This window comes from Mustela lutreola, chromosome 14, assembly GCF_030435805.1.
Source record: "Mustela lutreola isolate mMusLut2 chromosome 14, mMusLut2.pri, whole genome shotgun sequence".
NCBI lineage: Eukaryota > Metazoa > Chordata > Mammalia > Carnivora > Mustelidae > Mustela > Mustela lutreola.
In genome coordinates this window covers 62,946,410-62,963,910 of record NC_081303.1, presented here as the reverse complement: position 1 = coordinate 62,963,910, position 17,501 = coordinate 62,946,410, and the positions used below count along the sequence as shown (strand labels likewise).

Below are 17,501 nucleotides of genomic sequence, written 5' to 3'. Positions count from 1 at the left end.
GAATGCCTTTGCCTTGGCTAACAACACAGAGATAGAAAACATGCCCAGCACCAGAGTTGAACATCCATTCACATGGGACAGGAGAAGGTACAAGTGTTGAACACATATACTAAGACCTGCCAACATTTTTCACTTACAAGTTTCTGAAAGGATGGGATTTCATCCTGGACTGGGTAAAGAGGAAAAGGCTAAGCCAAATTTTTTTCACTGATGTAAATATGTGGCTTCCAGGAATTCCAACAGGAGCCGCCCCTATGACTCCAAGGTCAAAATCCACAGCTCAGGGGATTTCTATTCATGCAAAGCAAGCCGAGAGTGGGTGTTTTCTAGGGGACCAAGTTCACTTTCTGGAAATTGTTAATTTTTGGAAGTAAGAACACCCACAGACAATACTGGGGAGACTGAGACTCTCAAGGAGACAGGTCAAGCTTCCCAATTTCAATCTTCATCCAATTATATCATTTGAAGTGGTTACAAGAGATTTCACATTTTCTCCTCACCTCTTTCTGCTTAAACCCCCAGGAGGATCAAGAATTTCAGCCATGAATGAAGATCATTCCAGCCGCCCTATTCTCTGGACTGTATCCTGAGAGACAGCTCCTGGTTCCATGCCCCAACTGCCTACTTACATATCCCGGCGGGATGTTGATTTCACCTGGTTAGGTAAGCAAATATGGTGCTTACTTACAGAGCCCATTGGGTTGGACATTATCATCTGCAAATGGCTTGCATTGAGAACCAAATCAGTCATCTGAAATCTGGAACATGCTTTCCTATAGGGCCTCTCCGTCTATGCCAGATCTGGCCTAATCTTGACAAATAAGGTAACTGTGTGCGTGCTATTTTGGCCTAGATGTTCCTATTCTCTGGAAAATTCCTAGAATTGGAGGCACCATTCCTGACTGACCCAAAGCAGGAAATTGTGACTGTCGGTGATGGAGTGAACTTACTGGCTGTCTGAATTGGGATTAACACACAGTAATGCATGGTGGGCAAGTAGGGTCCAAATTCAATAGCTATAATCTATGAAATGAAAGAGCCATCAGGGAGGGGAAAGACAGGGGTCTAAGCATCTGAGCAGTGTTTGAACTTTTTCCTTTAACAAGGATCTGCTTTTCTAAAAACCCAACTCTCTCAGATTAGTTGGGTGATTGTTCCTCGGGAGTTTTATTTCTCTACAGGGAGAATTTCCAACACACAGTGTTACTCCTTTTCATCCCTAATTGTGATGCCTCCTGCTAATTGAAAGCTAGGCCTTGTGGTTTCCAGAACACTAATTTGTGATGGTAAAAGCTTTACCCATCATAAATTATTTCATTGTTCAACAAGGATGTAAAATAATTAATTGGCTATTTGGCAGATAAGTTCAGCATTTGCAGGATCTGTTTTATAAGAAATTTTATTGATGAAAATGTGTCTAAAGCTTTAGCAATGCACTTGGCTTTAGCATTTGGCAGCAAGGAGACAAAATCTTAAAGCCAAAAACCTCCCTAGGGCATGAAGCAAAGTACAACTTTGCATCTATATTCCTGCTGTAGGTCATTGGGGGTCTCCTTTTACAGACAATTGGCAAAAGGTTTCAGTGGCTGTTTTATGATCCGTTTTGATTTTGTATATGAGCAAATCTCACATTTCGACCACGAGACAAACCCATGTTTTACCCCATTGCCCTTCAACGATTTTTCAAGAAGTTGCATTAACTTTTAAAATTGACAAGAATAAATAGAGACACCATAAATTTTTAAAGTTGAAGTCACAGGCATCACACGCTAACTTACTTATTGTTAGGCAGCTGAGAATGGGGGTGTTTGGTTTATGTTCTTTTTTAGACACAGAAATGTCTAGAATTCATCAGCAGCAAATGTACGTGGCCGTTCTGACGCTACGATATTTAGGAAATTAAACTGGGTCTTGCATGACACTCATCCAACCAGTTCAGTCTAACCAGTGTCTTAAAGAAAATCCTAAAATTGATTGTTTAGTGATGAATGGACAAAAAGAACCAAACTGAAATTTCAGTAGATGCTAGATGAATGGCTTTTCCATTTGTAAGCCTGTCTATATCGTATACAAAACTGTCTCAGAGACACCATGGAAATGCTGGTTGACTGATGCAATGCTTCAATAAGCACTCCATTCTGTCTCAAACAGAACGTCAACAGAGGCAAAAGTGATACGGACAGTGCTTGCTCCTTGAATGGGAGCCATTTGCTGTACCAATATGTGTTTATAATAAATGCTTCCAGATTAAAATATCTATTCTCACATTCAAATGTACTCTTCAAAATAGCCTAATTTGGAATAAAAAAAAATATTCTGGGAAAAAAGTAGCATATTCAAAAACTGCAACTAAAGAGGTTACACACTTATGAGAATAATTTCCATTGTATTATAACTAAGACCAGAAGAACAACCAAGAAAAATTGATTATCCAGCATAGTGTTGACATCTCTTCCTTGCTAACACAACAGAGTTCTGAACACATTTCCATATAATCTCTTCTTTTCAAGGATTCATGATTTGGCTTCACAGTTTTCTCAAGACCAAAGCAATTTATTTAAAAATTTTGAAAAATAGTGACTATTTTTAAAATCTCAAAAATGTAAAAACTATAAGGAAAGTACTGGAATTGGGCTGGGGTGGGCAGCTGAGGTCGTCCTCTGGGAGGGGTGAAAGGAGCCCAGTGATGGCCTGGACCTGGCCTCCTCATAGCCCCCCTGGTGCTCAGGGGTCTGCTGAAGAACTGCTGGGGTTCTCAGGTATTACCCCAGGAGACAACTCTTCTCTCTTCCATCTCCTTGGTGCCAGCTCCTAGGGTATGGTGGGCATGACTGTGAGCAGTCATGTTTCTTGATGGGAGTCCAAGCTGGGAATGATGACTCCAGCCTTAAGAAAAAGAAGCAGAAGGAAGGGGGGATGGGTAAAAAGGAAGAGAAAGAAAAGAAAAAAAAAAGAAAAAGAAAAAAGCCTTTAATGAGTTGTGTTAGTTGGGGTTCTCCAGAGAAACAGAATGAACAGGAGAGAAAAAGAGATGGAGAGAGACGGTACATGTACAGGTTATCTGTCTGGCATCCATCAATCATCTATTTATCTGTATATCCACTTATGGATAGATATTTATATTAAGTAAAAAAAAATTATTTTAAGGAATTGGCTCACATTATTATGTGGGCTGGCAAGTCTGAAATCTACAAGGACAGACAGAAAGCTTGAAATGCAGGCAAGATTTTATGTTGCAGTATTGAGGCAGATTTTTTTTCCCTTCAGGAAAACTGCTTTTGCTTCTACAGCCTTCATCTGATTGGATGAGGTCAACCCCATCAGAGAGTGTACTCTCTTCTGCTTAAGGTCAACTGATTGTAAGCGGTAATCATATCTACAAATTCCCTCCACAGCAACATCTAGACCGCTATTTGACCAAACATCTGGGCACCATAGCTTAGCCCACATACAATCGACCCATACAATCAACCACCACAGGAGTATTGTGTGGGTTTTATAAATGAAGCCCAGGAAGAGGAAAGAATGTTTATGGAGTACGGGAAACCTCCTGCCTTTCTCCCACAATTGAAGACTGACAAGATTCCAAGACGTTAGTCAACCCAGTAGGAACCTTACAGTCACCATGGTTTGGGACATCAAAGGGAACAGATCTGAGTTATAAATAAGGTTTTGCTCCAGATAACACACAGCCAAGTACTGTGGGTTCAGGAAATCACTCTTCTTACTTTCATCAACCTCAAAGAAAGGTTCTCTCTCTGGAGTTGGTGACACCAAGAGAAATGTCTGAGGTGTATTCACTGCTTCTGACCAAGGCTCCCCCTGCCGCATCAGAGGGACGGAAACAGCAGGGCTGTGGCTGTGCCCGGACCCACACACATTAATCATTTTAATGAAGTGGAGCCAGTCGTCTTTGTCAAATCGTTGGGTCAATCCACTTCAAAATATCAGAACAAGGTGTCGGATAGAGTTGATCATATTTTGGTGAGTAAACTGACTTCACTTGTTCATTTAGGGGAAAAAGTTGAAATGTGCTCAGTCTTAGTCACGGGATGCTTTGGGTGTTTTTCTTTCAAACTACACCTCATCGAAGACAAGCTCTTTCCAAAAATGCAGGAGACATGTGGGCAAAGTGACACCAGTCCCTGAATAAATTGTTACACTGATCTTTCTGTGACTAAAATATATCAATTCAAATAATCTCTTCAGAGCATTTAAGGTACAGGAAGTGAGTCATAGAGAGAACTCCCTCCAGGCTCTGGATTTGGACAAAAAAAAAAAAAAAAAAAGAACAAAACAAAACAACAAAAAAAACCAAACCCTTCATTAATTAGTGAGAAGGTGAATTTGAGAAATCTGAGTTAATATTATTTTGAAAAGAAATACCATTTGTGACTTTCAAGTTCTTTCAAATATAATAACTTCAAAGTATTTTTCAATCTAGTTCTTTTGTGAATGTGTGTGTGTGTGTGTTTTAATTCGTGAGAATAAAATAAAGTCATGCACATGGAAGGGAAAGCTGCTATGGCAAAGCAATATATTATTATTTAATTACTTCATGTTTGGTTGATGTTTGCTGGTTGTCAAAAGAATGAATAAGAAATTGTCTACTAAAGCAAATATTAACATTTTATTTTTTTTTTTTAAGATTTTTTATTTATTTATTTGACAGACAGAGATTACAAGTAGGCAGAGAGGCAGGCAGAGAGAGAGAGAGGAGGAAGCAGGCTCCCTGCTGAGCGGAGAGCCTGATGCGGGACTCGATCCCAGGACCCTGAGATCATGACCTGAGCCGAGGGCAGTGGCTTAACCCACTGAGCCACCCAGGCGCCCCAAATATTAACATTTTAAATGGGTGTTGTTATAGTATTCTCTTTCCTTTGTGCATGTTAGACTGTACTTCGTAATTTAAAATTAAATTAAAATTTGAAATATATTTTCCTCATGAGAAAGACCGTTCCATGTTCCAGAGCTCTGGGAACTTAAGCTCAATGGGCACTTGATAGAGTTTTTTTAATTTAATGAGGACAGAGCCCATCCTGGAAACATCTCCTATTAGCATGGGTTCTCCGAGAAACAGAACCAATAGGATGTGTGTATATGTTGAGAAAGGGACATATGGTAAGGAATCGGCTCACGTGGCTATGGAGGCTGATGAATCCCAAGTTTCCTCATTCCTAAATCAGAGACTCAAGGAAGTTCTGGTTTAAGTTTCAGTGCAAGTGCAAGAAAAAGCTGTTGTCTCAGCTCCAAAAGACTCAGGCAGAGAGAATGCGTTCTCTCTTACTCTGACTTCTGTTCTAGCTAGGATCCCCGTGGACTGGGTGAGGTCCACCCACCTTAGGGAGGGTAACGTGCTTTCCTCAGTTTACCAGTTCAAATGTAGTCTCCTCCAGAAACACCCACATAGACACATCCAGAATAATGTTTAATGAAACTTCTGAGCACCTTGTGGTCTAGTCATGTTGACACATAAAATTAATCTTCATGTCCCCCCTTACCAACACACACACACACACACACACACACACAACCTGGCTGAGAATCTACAAAGAAGGGAAGTTGGAGGCTGTGCTGGAGGCAAGTGGCCTTGGCCTAAGGGGATCCTTCCGAAGAGGAGAAGACATGGCGGGGAGTAGGGAGGAGGGTGAAGCAAATGTTCAGTGTACAGTTTATAGGCTCACTTGTACCCAGAGGCCCAGACCCAAGTAGCCTTATGATGACATGTTCCCATGAGTCCTGCGGAGCTGGCAAGGAAGGATTTCTGTACCCCATGAGCTAACCAAGCCTCAGAGGTGAGCACTTCTCTAAACACCCCAGACCTGACCAAGGCTGGGGAAATAGCACAAGGCAGTAGGATGGTGTGGCAGGCAGAAGGACCTGTAGTCAGTCCCTAAAAAGTCAATCCATATGGAGAACCTAAACTGCACAAGCCACGGGTACTAATAGAGTTCAAAGAAGAGAGAAAATAAAGACTATTGTTAGACTTCCCAGCACTTTGGCAAGTGCCAGGCACCATAAAGGATTTGCTTCAATTTAGAAAAAAAAAAAAAAAAAAAAAGTGGATAGACATTTCAAAACCTTGAATATTGGGTTTTATTTCATACCCCTTACAGTTTTAAGGTGTTTGCAAATAGTTGCTTTCTTCCATAAGAATCTGGTTGCTAGGACAACCCTTTTCCCTCTTCTATTAACCTACCTCTTTGAACTTTACCAGACTTTATTTGAACGTAGCTTCCCACTCATCGGCTTCCCACTCATTTTGTCTCCTCCAGATTCCAACACAAGATACAGAATTGCATTTGGTTGTCATGTTTCCGTAGTCTTCTCCAGGCTGCACGTCTCCTTTAGTCCTTGTCCTTTATGACACTGAAGACTTTTTAAAAAGTTGTTTAATAGAATGCCCCTCAATTTCTGTTTGATATTTTCTCATGGTCAGGTTGAAGTGAGGCATCTTTGACAAAGACACCACATAGGTGATGTTCTGTGCTCCCCAGTGTATGCTATCTGTGGGTATGCAATGTCTACATATCTTATGACTGGTTGTATCCAGCTTGATCATTTGGTTTAAATGGTATCTGCCAGGTTTCTCAACTATGAATTCACTATTTTTTCCTTTGTAATGAATAAATATCTTGGGGACAGTATTGTGATGCTATTCAAATATTCTGTTCCTCCTTAAACATTTGTCCATTGTTCTTAGGACCTACTGAGGGCTCTTTCCTGCAACAATTATTACTGTGATGTTTACCTAATGGTAACTTCTATTTCCATCACTCTTCCTATATGTACTGATCATAATTTTTCTGTAAGAATCTTCTGTAAGATATCTTCTCCCCCATGTATTTGCATATTCAATTAGTTGATATCAGTATGGAATTGTGGGCATTTATTTTATTTGGGGGACTATAATTCCATAGTATTTATTCTTTTGTTCAAATTGTTCCAGCTTTGGCCAACAGGATCTCCTTCAGACACAGATCCCCCGTGTCTTTTCAACATGATCTCATTTTTCTTTTCTCTTGGGCACGTCCTTGCATTCAGGCTTTATAGAATATTCCAGGCTTATCTTACATTTTTCTGTTCCAATCCTGGAACCAGCCACTTCTCCAAGGAGCCCAGGTTTCTATTGTTGAAGGATGATATTGAGTAGCATAGAGCCAGGCACAGACAATATTTTTTTAATAGAAAGTTACTCCTCAGCCCTTAAATATCATCTTGAGATATCAACTGCTGAGGCTAGTATGACACAGCATATATACTTAGAACATTCACTATTTTGTCAATGTCCTTTCTTCTGCATATTGTCCATTCATTCAATCAAAATTCTATGTCCCAGATACTGTGTTGGACCCTGGTTAATAAAACAGTGAAAGAGATAGATTCAGTCCCTGTCCTGTGAGGTTTACAGGCTACTAGACTTTCTAGAAGAAATTACAAAGCAATATGCTAAGTACAGAGGCTGAACCCCCATGAGGTGTATCAGATTCCTGCAGAGGGAACCCCTGAGACGTGGGGTGAGGTGAGCGCTCTGGGGTAAAGAAAAGCTTCTCAGAAGAAATCCTACCTAAACTGAAGTTTGGAAAAGGCTTAGTCTCAAAAAGAGGGCATTGGGGTAGGAAGCGAAGAAAGAGAAAACATTGAGGACGGGGTTAAAAGCCTGCACCAGACAGAACGTATCTCAGCCTGAAAACGAAGGGATGTGGCCAATAGGAAGAGTACGGTACTGGCTCCAAGGAGTATCAAGGGATACAGCTAGAGGGCCAAGCAGAAGCCGAATCAAGATGGGCTTTGTTAAACAGATTTAAGAGTCTACATTTATTCTAATAGCCACTGAAAGCCACAGAAACCATTTTAGCTGGAAGTGGCATGATCAGATTTATACCATAGACACATCACTCAGGCTAACCTGTGAAGCATGATTCAAGGGGAACATGGCCAGCAACTGTTTTAGCAATTAGGTGACATGATGTAACTGGGAGAAGGGAGAGAAGTGAATGAGTTCTAGTGATATTTAGGAGGGAAAGTCAGCGGAACAAGATGATTTATTGAATAAGAGAGATGAGAAGGAAGCAGAATTCACGGGAGACTGAAGTCTAATTGTGTTGTTGAATGTCCCTCAATTTGCCTTTGTCTGGTTGTTTCCCCTTGGTTGGTTTCAGGTTATGCATGTTCGGCAGAAATATGACATAATGATCTGTGTCCTTCATCAAAAGGCACGTGATTTCAGTGGGTCCCACATTCAGGGATGTTAGCTTTGATCACCCAGGTATGGTGGCATTTGCCAAATTTCTCCAGTCTGAAGGTATCTTTTATAACATTCTAGCAAATAACCTGTAGGAAGATGCTCTGAGACTACCTACCTGATTACCCAACCAACTTACATTCAGTAGTTTAAGTATCCATTGAAAGATTCTTGCCCAAAACAATTATTTATATGAAACTTGAAAAATGGTAATTTTCTAATTCTCTCATTTCTTCTTCTTTTTTTAATTTTTTAATTAACATATAATGTATTATTAGCCCCAGGGGTACAGGTCTGTGAATCACCAGGTTTACACACTTCACAGCACTCACCACAGCACATACCTTCCCCAATGTCCATAACCCAACTACCCTCTCCCTACCCCCCTACCCCTGGCAACCCTCAGTTTGTTTTGTGAGATTAGGAGTCTCTTATGGTTTGTCTCCCTCCCAATTCTATCTTGTTTCATTTATTTCTTGTTTAGTTGCCTGGCAGTTAATAGAATATAAGCAAATGAACAAGAAAAGGAAATAAAATTTCTTCCTCACTTTCCTCATCTATAATTTTTGGTATCAACATGGAGACCAGATTATCTTATTCAATGTACTATATAGTTTATTACTATGGGAAGTTTTGATACTCAAATTTTTCCTGATTTAACTGGTGGAAGCCCCTCTAAGCTGGCTTCAGTGATCTTTTCAAGTGCATCATACTCTGGTTTTCTCACACAAAAAGATATTTCCGACACAATGTTCACTTTCTTTGCTCCAAGCCAGGGACCAAATATTTTCCTACTACTTCCTGTCTCTCTTAAGGATGAAATAGTATTTAGAAATCCAGATCTGCGTATTAGGTGTGTTCAGTCATTTCTGAGGGTGAGATGTTCAGTTTCTTTGAAAAATTGTTATTTTTTTAATAATGTTACTCATTTATTTAAAAGATTTTATTTATTTATTTGACAGACAGAGATCACAAGTAGGCAGGGAGCCAGGCAGAGAGAGAGGAGGAAGCAGCCTCCCTGCTGAGCAGAGAGCCCCGATGTGGGGCTCGATCCCAGGACCCTGGGATCATGGCCTGAGCTGAAGACAGAGGCTTTAACCCACTGAGCCACCCAGGCACCCTGAAAAATTATTTTTGAGAATTTCTTGAGGTCTAGAGAAAAGATGCATACTACCAGGGAGAATTTGCATTGGTTTTTGTTAACAGTTTAGGGAGATTACTAATCAATACTACTTCAGATTAAATTCATGGTTTGAGTATTTTGGAAACCCACCCAACTAGTTGGAATCAGGGACTGTCCCTAGTCTCTGATTAGCAGTCTCATTTAGTACCACACCCAGTTATTAGGTCTCACTAATTGCTGGCTGATTACTCTGTTGTTTGAGTAAGGGCATTTTTTGATGCCAGTCTTTGGGTTTTCTTCTGGGCCCAAGAAGGCTCTCCTCTGCTATCTCCCTCTCTGGCTCTCTCTGATGAACTAACTGACCTATGGTTTTGCATGACTGCTCTTAATTAAGAGGAGCCGTTATTTTTAAGAGTGCTTTAGTCTTGAACTTTCCAACACTGTTTTAAATAAAATCAATGCCTTTGGGGAAAACGTCAGAGCTCTCCTTGTTTTGCCTCTTCCGTTTGGTGAAATTTCTGAGCCGCTGTTCTGGGCACTGGGTCAGATGGTAGCCTCTAGTCTTCATGGCTTTCTCCTCTATCTTGTTTCTTTGCAACTGCAAGTGAGTTTGGCTGAGGGGGTTTGAGGCTTCAATATTCTCCACGTGCTATATCTGAATTAGAGCCTCCACCCTGTACGAGGGGCTGGGTGGAGAAAGATAGTCTCCCCGCTAAATTCACGGTATACCTAACCATGAATTTCAAACCTTCAACTCAGGGTTGAAGAAAATGAGAAAAGCTAGTAACCTGCTCTTCCGGGGAAGGTACCAAGCTTCTTGGTCATTTGGGAGCTGAGAGAGACCCCTGTATTTTTGGCCCATCTGCCCAGAGTAAAGCTTCCATCAAGCTGAGCTGGGAAAGGAGGAGAGAAAGAGAGAGAAAGGGCAGACTCTTGCTGTTCTTACTGAGATTAGATTTTCTTGAATAAATATTTCTTCATTTGCTGTATGTTTTTAGGACAATTGCCAGAGACTTGAAATGGTTGGGGTTTTTTATATGTATCATTTTCACCAGTTACGCTTGGTTCAGTGGAGAGTGGGTCCACAGGGCTCCCCATGATGCTGTCCCAGAATTGGAACTCCCATTTCTCTTTCACTCCTATATTGTTTGTTTGACATGGAAAAGCCATAAGTTTTTATAGAGTCAGATCTATTCGTATTTCCTTCCATTATTTGTTTTACTTCTTTCAGGCTTGGAAATTCATCTACGTCTGGAAACTTGGCATAATAGTCACCTATTTTTATGTTTTCCTAAGTCGACACCTAATTTTTAGTACATCCAGAACTTATCTTAATATAAGATGCATGACTGATATCAAAATTAACTTTTCTCCAAAGAGAAAATATCCTAACATCATTTGTTGAGTGATCTCTTAGTCTTTCCATTTTTCCATGACCTTTTACCATTTATTGAGTTATTACCTACAATGTTGGTCCATGTATGTTTTTATATATACCACATTGCATGAATAATTTTATTTTTATAACATATTTTTAAATCCCCTTTTAAACATATTTTAAAATCCCCTTCATTATTCCGAATGCTCAAAATTATCTTAGCTGTTTTCATGAATGTATTCTGCCAGGTGAACTTAAGAATTACTTTGCTAACTCATAATATTCTAATACAATTTTCATCAGAATGAATAATCTGTAAATCAATTTGGAAAAACTCACACTTTTTGCGTTATTTGGTTGTTCCATATGAGAGAAAGAAACTGAAGGACTCCATGAAAATCTGCTTTTTGCTCCCTTTCCTGCTTCTGTTCTTACTAGCACCTACACCCCCACCCTACCATGCCTTAATGTATGTCCTCCTCATAAAGGACAAGGAGTTAATGATTTGTTTGGAATCTTCCAGCAGAACAGATAACATCTAAGGAATGACCCGGCAAAGCCTTCGTGTGCATATTCCAGACCACTGGTGCTAGACATCTTGACGCCAAGACCCCGTGACTGCAGGGAATAAGTGACTTATGATGGACACCTGGACCTTGTCCTTATTCTGACCAGCTCCTGGATGCCTGAGAGGACACATGCAACAGGCCATACTGATCAATAAAAACCGCAGGCCCCAAGCAAAGACAAGACTCCCTCCTTTCCTTTCTGAGTCTCCCAGACGCTCTGTCTGTACCTACAGTGTCTCTATACCTTCAGTAAGTGCTGCTTTTGGCTCCTGCTGGCTTGCATTTGACTTCTATCCTGCCCACAGCCAAGGATCCTCTTGGCTGGTTCTGTGAGACCCTCCTTTGGGTCCTCAGACCTAAGCTTCCGGCATCCCAGAGAAGAATGTAATGCGTCTTTTCATTCATTTCAATCATCCTTAAAAGCTCACAGAAAATTTGAAGCTTTCTTCCTCCAAGTCCAGTATATTTATCGTTAAGGTTATTCTTAATGTTTTTTTCTTAATTGCTTTGTTTTGTTTTGTTTTTGATTGCTCACATGAATAAGAGTTTTTCAATACGTCACATAATGATGTCTGTGATACAGGAAAATACCAGTATTTCTGAGTGTATGCCATCTGTCCATCTTATGAACTCATCATGAACTTAATAGCTTTTCCATTTAGTTCTCTGAGGATGTGGAGCAGTGAAGTCAAGTTACCTACAAATAAGGATGGTCTTCTACCTCCCCACTGCCATCATTTTCAAGGACAAGATACACAGCTCCCTGTCATCTCATTTACAATGTTAAGTGCAGAATTGAGGTACTTGCAGGTAAAGGATGTCCAAAATCCATTTCTTTAAAATAGCCAAGAAATGTTGAGTGGTTTTATTGTCATGGGGCCCCCAGCAAGACCCCTTTCAAGTGCAGATACAGACCCCAGAATGTCACAGAGCAAGGCCTTCAGGCATGGTTCCCTTCATGCAAATGAAGAAGGCAGATGGAAATCATTGTGATGAAAATCTAATTTTTCAAGAGCTTTAGTGTGCATTATCCACATGGTCCAAGCATTTGCAACAAAAATTTAAGGTCAAACTGGCCTCTTTTAAGAGCCCTCTCTTGCTGCCAAAAACTGCATGCTTGTGCTTAGGGTATAGAACTCAATTTAATATCACTCAGAGTCAAATGTAATTAGAAAGACAGACTAACTGGAAACAAAGTAGCAACTGTATTCCAGGATCAAGTACACCTATTTTAAATATCTTGTACTATAGAGTAAAAGGCCTAATTCCAGGGTCAGTATAACACTATGACAATGCTCGTACCCCTCTAGTCCAGGAAACCAGAGTCAGAATCCCAACACTGCCTTTCTCTAGCTGTTTGACCTTGTGCAATATAGTCATGTTAGTTGAGGTGGGACTTGATTCTAGCCCAAAATACGTGTGGCATGAAATTAAACATCACTATTTCTCTCTCCCCTAAAAGTCTGGACTTAGCTATTAAGGGAATGGGACAGAGGCTCAGCCTCACAGTGACCTCAGAGACTGTGCTGCCATTCCCAAGGGGTGGGCCTTCTCCTTACGACTCAAAATGGCACCTAGGGTCTCACATCATATGCGTATTTCTGGTAGTAAGATAGGGACAATGAAGGACTCCATAAAACCCTATTTTTCCTCCTTTTCCTGATTCTCTTTTTACCATGACCCACATCCTCACCTTATACGTATAAAGTTATACGTTATAATGCAAATGGTGTGTCTTCCTTGTAAGGGATGAGGAGTTAGTGATTTCTTCAGAATAGATAATATCTAAGGAAGGGCCAAGTGAGAATGACGAGAGGAAGCCATCAGATGAGTATTCCCAACCACCAGCACTAGACATCTCAACACCAAGACCCCCTGGTTCCAAGGAATAATATCTCAGCCTTCATCTTTGTTCTAACTAGTCCCTAGATGTCTGAGAGAACTATACGATCTTCAGTGAAACTCCCCCACACACTGGAAAAACACGAGACTGTCTCTCTTTTCCTTTCTGAATCTCCCAGACATGCTGTCTGTACCTGTACTTTTTCTATACCTTCAGTAAACTGTTCTCACCTCTTGCTGGTTTCTGGTGATTTCCATCCCACGCCTCACCAGGGACCCTGTTGGCTGGTCCTGCAGGAACTCTTCCGGGTCCTCAGACCTGGCCTGCCCATATCAGCAGGATAGGCAAAACAAACAATGAAAAACCAAACAAAAGACAATACCACCACCAAACAAACCCAAAAAGGACACAGGGTGAACATGACTGTCTTTTAAGGAAAGTTCCCTGGTACAGCCACACAAAGCTTTTCATTTATATTACATGGATCAGAACATGGGTCCAAGACAATAATTTATGGCAAGGGAAGTTGGGAAGAGTGTGCTAGGTGTCTGACTAAAACCGAAAGCTTCCATTAGGGAATTTAAAAATTGTGGCTATTGGTAGACATTTATTTGTGTTTGTTCTTGTATTTTACTTTTATTTGTCCTCATTTCTGTATTTATAAAATGAGCAGAATGATGATAATCTCACAGTATTATTGTAAGGATGAATTTAACTGAGGTCATATTTGTAAGATGCTTAACTCATATCCTACATAGGGAGCATTCAATAAATTTTGGCGATCGTTGTCAACAAACGATTATGTTGGCAATATACATTTTATTGGTTTCTACTACAAATACAATGTTTTTATAATAGGTACAAATTATCTGAGGAATCACTGTAAAGTTCAAAACTGTACAGCCATGAGTCTTGAACTGTGTTTCCTACAGTTGTGTTGAGTGAGCCTGCTAAGATCTAGGAAAGTAGGGCCATTTGCCGTGGTCACACAGATTTGCAGCTTGGATCTAGAACCCCGAGCCTCCTAATTCATATTCCAAACCACTCCAAGCCACTCGCCATGTGGGCCACAGTTAGAATGAGAGTCTCAACTTCTGATCCGATACCAACTACCCACTGCATGGACCCCTTGACAGGACTCTTGGAATAGCTAGATACACATCATTCCTGGGGATGCTTAGGTTCTGCTGATGTGAGGAGGAAAGCTCTGAGGTAATGGATCCTGTGTGCAGATGACTGAGGATTTGTTTGCGAACCTTCTACCAGGTAGAAATTCCATCCTCAGTTTTATCCTCTCAGTGTTTGAACCCATCTAGATCTCTCTTCCTCTCTCTCATGAAACCACATTTGAGATTCACCTTTTTCTAGATCGCATTGTCAAATGTGACAATGGTAATAGTAGTAGTAACAGCTACCATAACAACCAAATGCTATTTCATTCCAGATATCCAGTCAGGTACTCCTTATGCATTACTGCCTTCATCTGATCATCAGAAGCTCTCTATGAGATAGATCTTGTCATGATGTCCATTTAACAGATATGCATGGTGAGGCACAATGAGAGTAGATGAGTTGTCTAACGTCACACAGTGGGTCAGTGGCAGAATGCAGATTTGAACCTGGTAAATTCTGGTCCTTCTTCATTACATTACATTAACTTTCATATATTATTTACTTTTCTTTCCTCCATTGTTTTCACCTACTAAACATACCTTTATGGTCTCATAATAATTTTCACTTGCTCATATTTTGCTCTAGCTTTAAATGCATATCTTATTCCTAATACTGATGATCTCATCATGATTTTTGCTCCCAGGGAAAAGACTGAAGTATAGGAATACCTAGTATGGTATGTTGTTTGCACATAGCAAATATTCAAAATATTTGGTTGAATGACTAAGAAAGATGTGAAACATAGAATTTCCCCCTTCGAATTTTCTGCCTAAGGAGAAATAGAATAGAAATTCGCCTCGATCATATGAAAACATTTGGGGAATTTTCTTTGGTTGACCTGCACTGCTTAGATTTCAGTGGCCCCAGAACTAATCCTCACATTTAACAGCTAATGCTTTGATTGTTTCTCTTCCTCATACAGATACCATCGAGTGATGAAACTTGTCTTAACTTCCTTATACAGAAACTTCAAATGATGAAGTTATCTATCTAACTTCTCTGTTAATGTTACACCTCTGTAGCTCACACTGAGGAATTTGTTGGAACATTTCATTTTTTTTCCCATAATCATGCACATATGCCTCTCAGGGAGACATTTTATGTATAAAACTTATTTCTAAAAGACAAACTTAACATTTTATGGATACCTAGTCAAATAGTGGCTTTAAGATGTTAAGGATAAAGTGATTATAGAAATGTGTATTTTATTTTATTTTATTTTATTTCATTTAATTTTTTTTTATAAGACTAGGAAGAAGTTTCACAGATGTATATTTTGCCAGAATGTTGCCCCCGATTATGCATGGATTCAGGGTCAAAAATCCAGCTCCATGATTCCCTTCAGCTCAGGCCCAGAGGAAATAATCCAAAGTGATGTCAGTTGGCTGTGAGCCAACCCATGACCAAAGCCCAAGCACACTCAGAGGGGACCCAGAGTTAGGTCCATGTGAGTCTCCTGTGGTCCCTTCACTGTGACCCTGTCATGCCCTGTGAGCAGCGGTCAGCCTCTTGGGTCTGTCCTCGGTGTTACGTGTCTCCTCTTTCATAGAGTACTGCCAATAGGAACGTTCTTACTTCACCATCTGGGACTGCTGTCCACAAATGCTTCTGTATATATAGTAAATGATCACAAGCAAAGGAATGGGTTTCAGTCCCATAAGCAGCAGAGCAGTGCTGACAAAACTTAAAGCTGCATTTCACAGGGCTAACGCAAAAGAGTATTTTTATCTGCTGCCTCCTTGTAGCCTTACAGGTGCCAAGCGCTGGACATCTGAAAACTTGCAGACTCCATAGCATAGAAGGGAACCCAACTGTTGTAGAAGCACGTGACACAGCAAGCCTTGAACACAGTTTTCCAAATCACTAAACTCCAGAGAAACTTCTGTGAGCCTCAGAGCTAAAAGCCTAGGATGTACAAGCATTATTAATGAGCTCTGTTCTCAGTAACACATCTTTCAATTAAAAAATTATACATGAACTAGAGCGTGTCATGCTTAGCGAAATAAGTCAAGCAGAGAAAGACAACTATCATATGATCTCCCTGATATGAGGAAGTGGTGATGCAACATGGGGGCTTAAGTGGGTAGGAGAAGAATCAATGAAACAAGATGGGATTGGGAGGGAGACAAACCATAAGTGACTCTTAATCTCACAAAACAAACTGAGGGTTGCTGGGGGGAGGGGGTTTGGGAGAACGGGGTGGGATTATGGACACTGGGGAGGGTATGTGCTTTGGTGAGTGCTGTGAAGTGTGTAAACCTGGTGATTCACAGACCTGTACCCCTGGGGATAAAAATATGTTTATAAAAAATAAAAAATTTAAAAAAAAATTATACATCTTACCTTTAAAAAAATCAGATAGAGTATGTAAACTTTTCAAAATTCTTTCAATGTCAGAAAGCACACAATGAATGAAAGTACTAAATAAATAAATGTTTGACAATGATGATTTTCTAGCTACTGCATATTTGTCCCATACGTACATAAAACATGGTTCCATAATATACATAAATATCCTTCAGGTGTCAAGGGTTCCTGCATGGCTCAATCAGTTAATTGTTAAAAATAAACAAACAAACAAATAAATAAAAATTTGAAAATTTAAAAAAAAAAATTCTTTAACTCCAAGCATCAATTCCTTCTCGTCACATAAAACTGGCCCAGAAAGCCATACTAACACACGACCATTTTTTCCATGCAAGGATGACTGCCTTGATGGCTTTATTCCAGAAAACTAGCCATTTTCTCCAAATCAATGGAACCACATATCTGTTCCAATTCTGAAGTTAGCAAATCAAGTGGAGCACTAGTGAAGGGTCTCAAGGCCCTATTCAAGGATAGAGCATGGTCCACTAGGAAATTGTAAACACAAACTGGACCCAAAGATAGGGGATTGCAGTGAACACAAAACTAGGTGCACAGAGTATAAAAGCAAAGAACGAGTGGAAAATCACAGCACTGTTGACTGATGAGACTTCATGTAAAATAAATGCAGTTTCCAGTTGGTTCATAGAGTGATGAAGTACCTTATAAAAATCTCCCTATTTTAAGTAAAAGCAGCAATAAGAAGGAACAACAGGCTAAATGACTCCCTGAACAGGAGGATGTAGTAATACACATGAGATAAAGAAAATGAGAGAGTGAAATAGGAAGCTTCCCAGAGTTGTAGT

At 40.1% G+C, this 17,501-nt stretch overlaps 1 long non-coding RNA gene across 4 annotated transcripts; it reads left to right on the top strand.

The window, feature by feature from the left end:
* Window positions 1-294: 294 nt before the first annotated feature.
* Window positions 295-16,497, top strand: LOC131814918 (uncharacterized). 4 transcript variants are annotated; one of them, XR_009347505.1, is made up of 4 exons: window positions 295-663; window positions 3,396-3,984; window positions 11,270-11,564; window positions 16,077-16,497. It is a non-coding gene; the product is annotated as an uncharacterized LOC131814918 (long non-coding RNA). The 4 variants fall into 4 exon arrangements; XR_009347504.1 differs by having other exon boundaries at window positions 11,270-12,125; window positions 15,254-16,497; XR_009347503.1 differs by lacking the exon at window positions 16,077-16,497 and having other exon boundaries at window positions 295-422; window positions 523-663; window positions 11,270-14,943.
* Window positions 16,498-17,501: the final 1,004 nt, after the last annotated feature.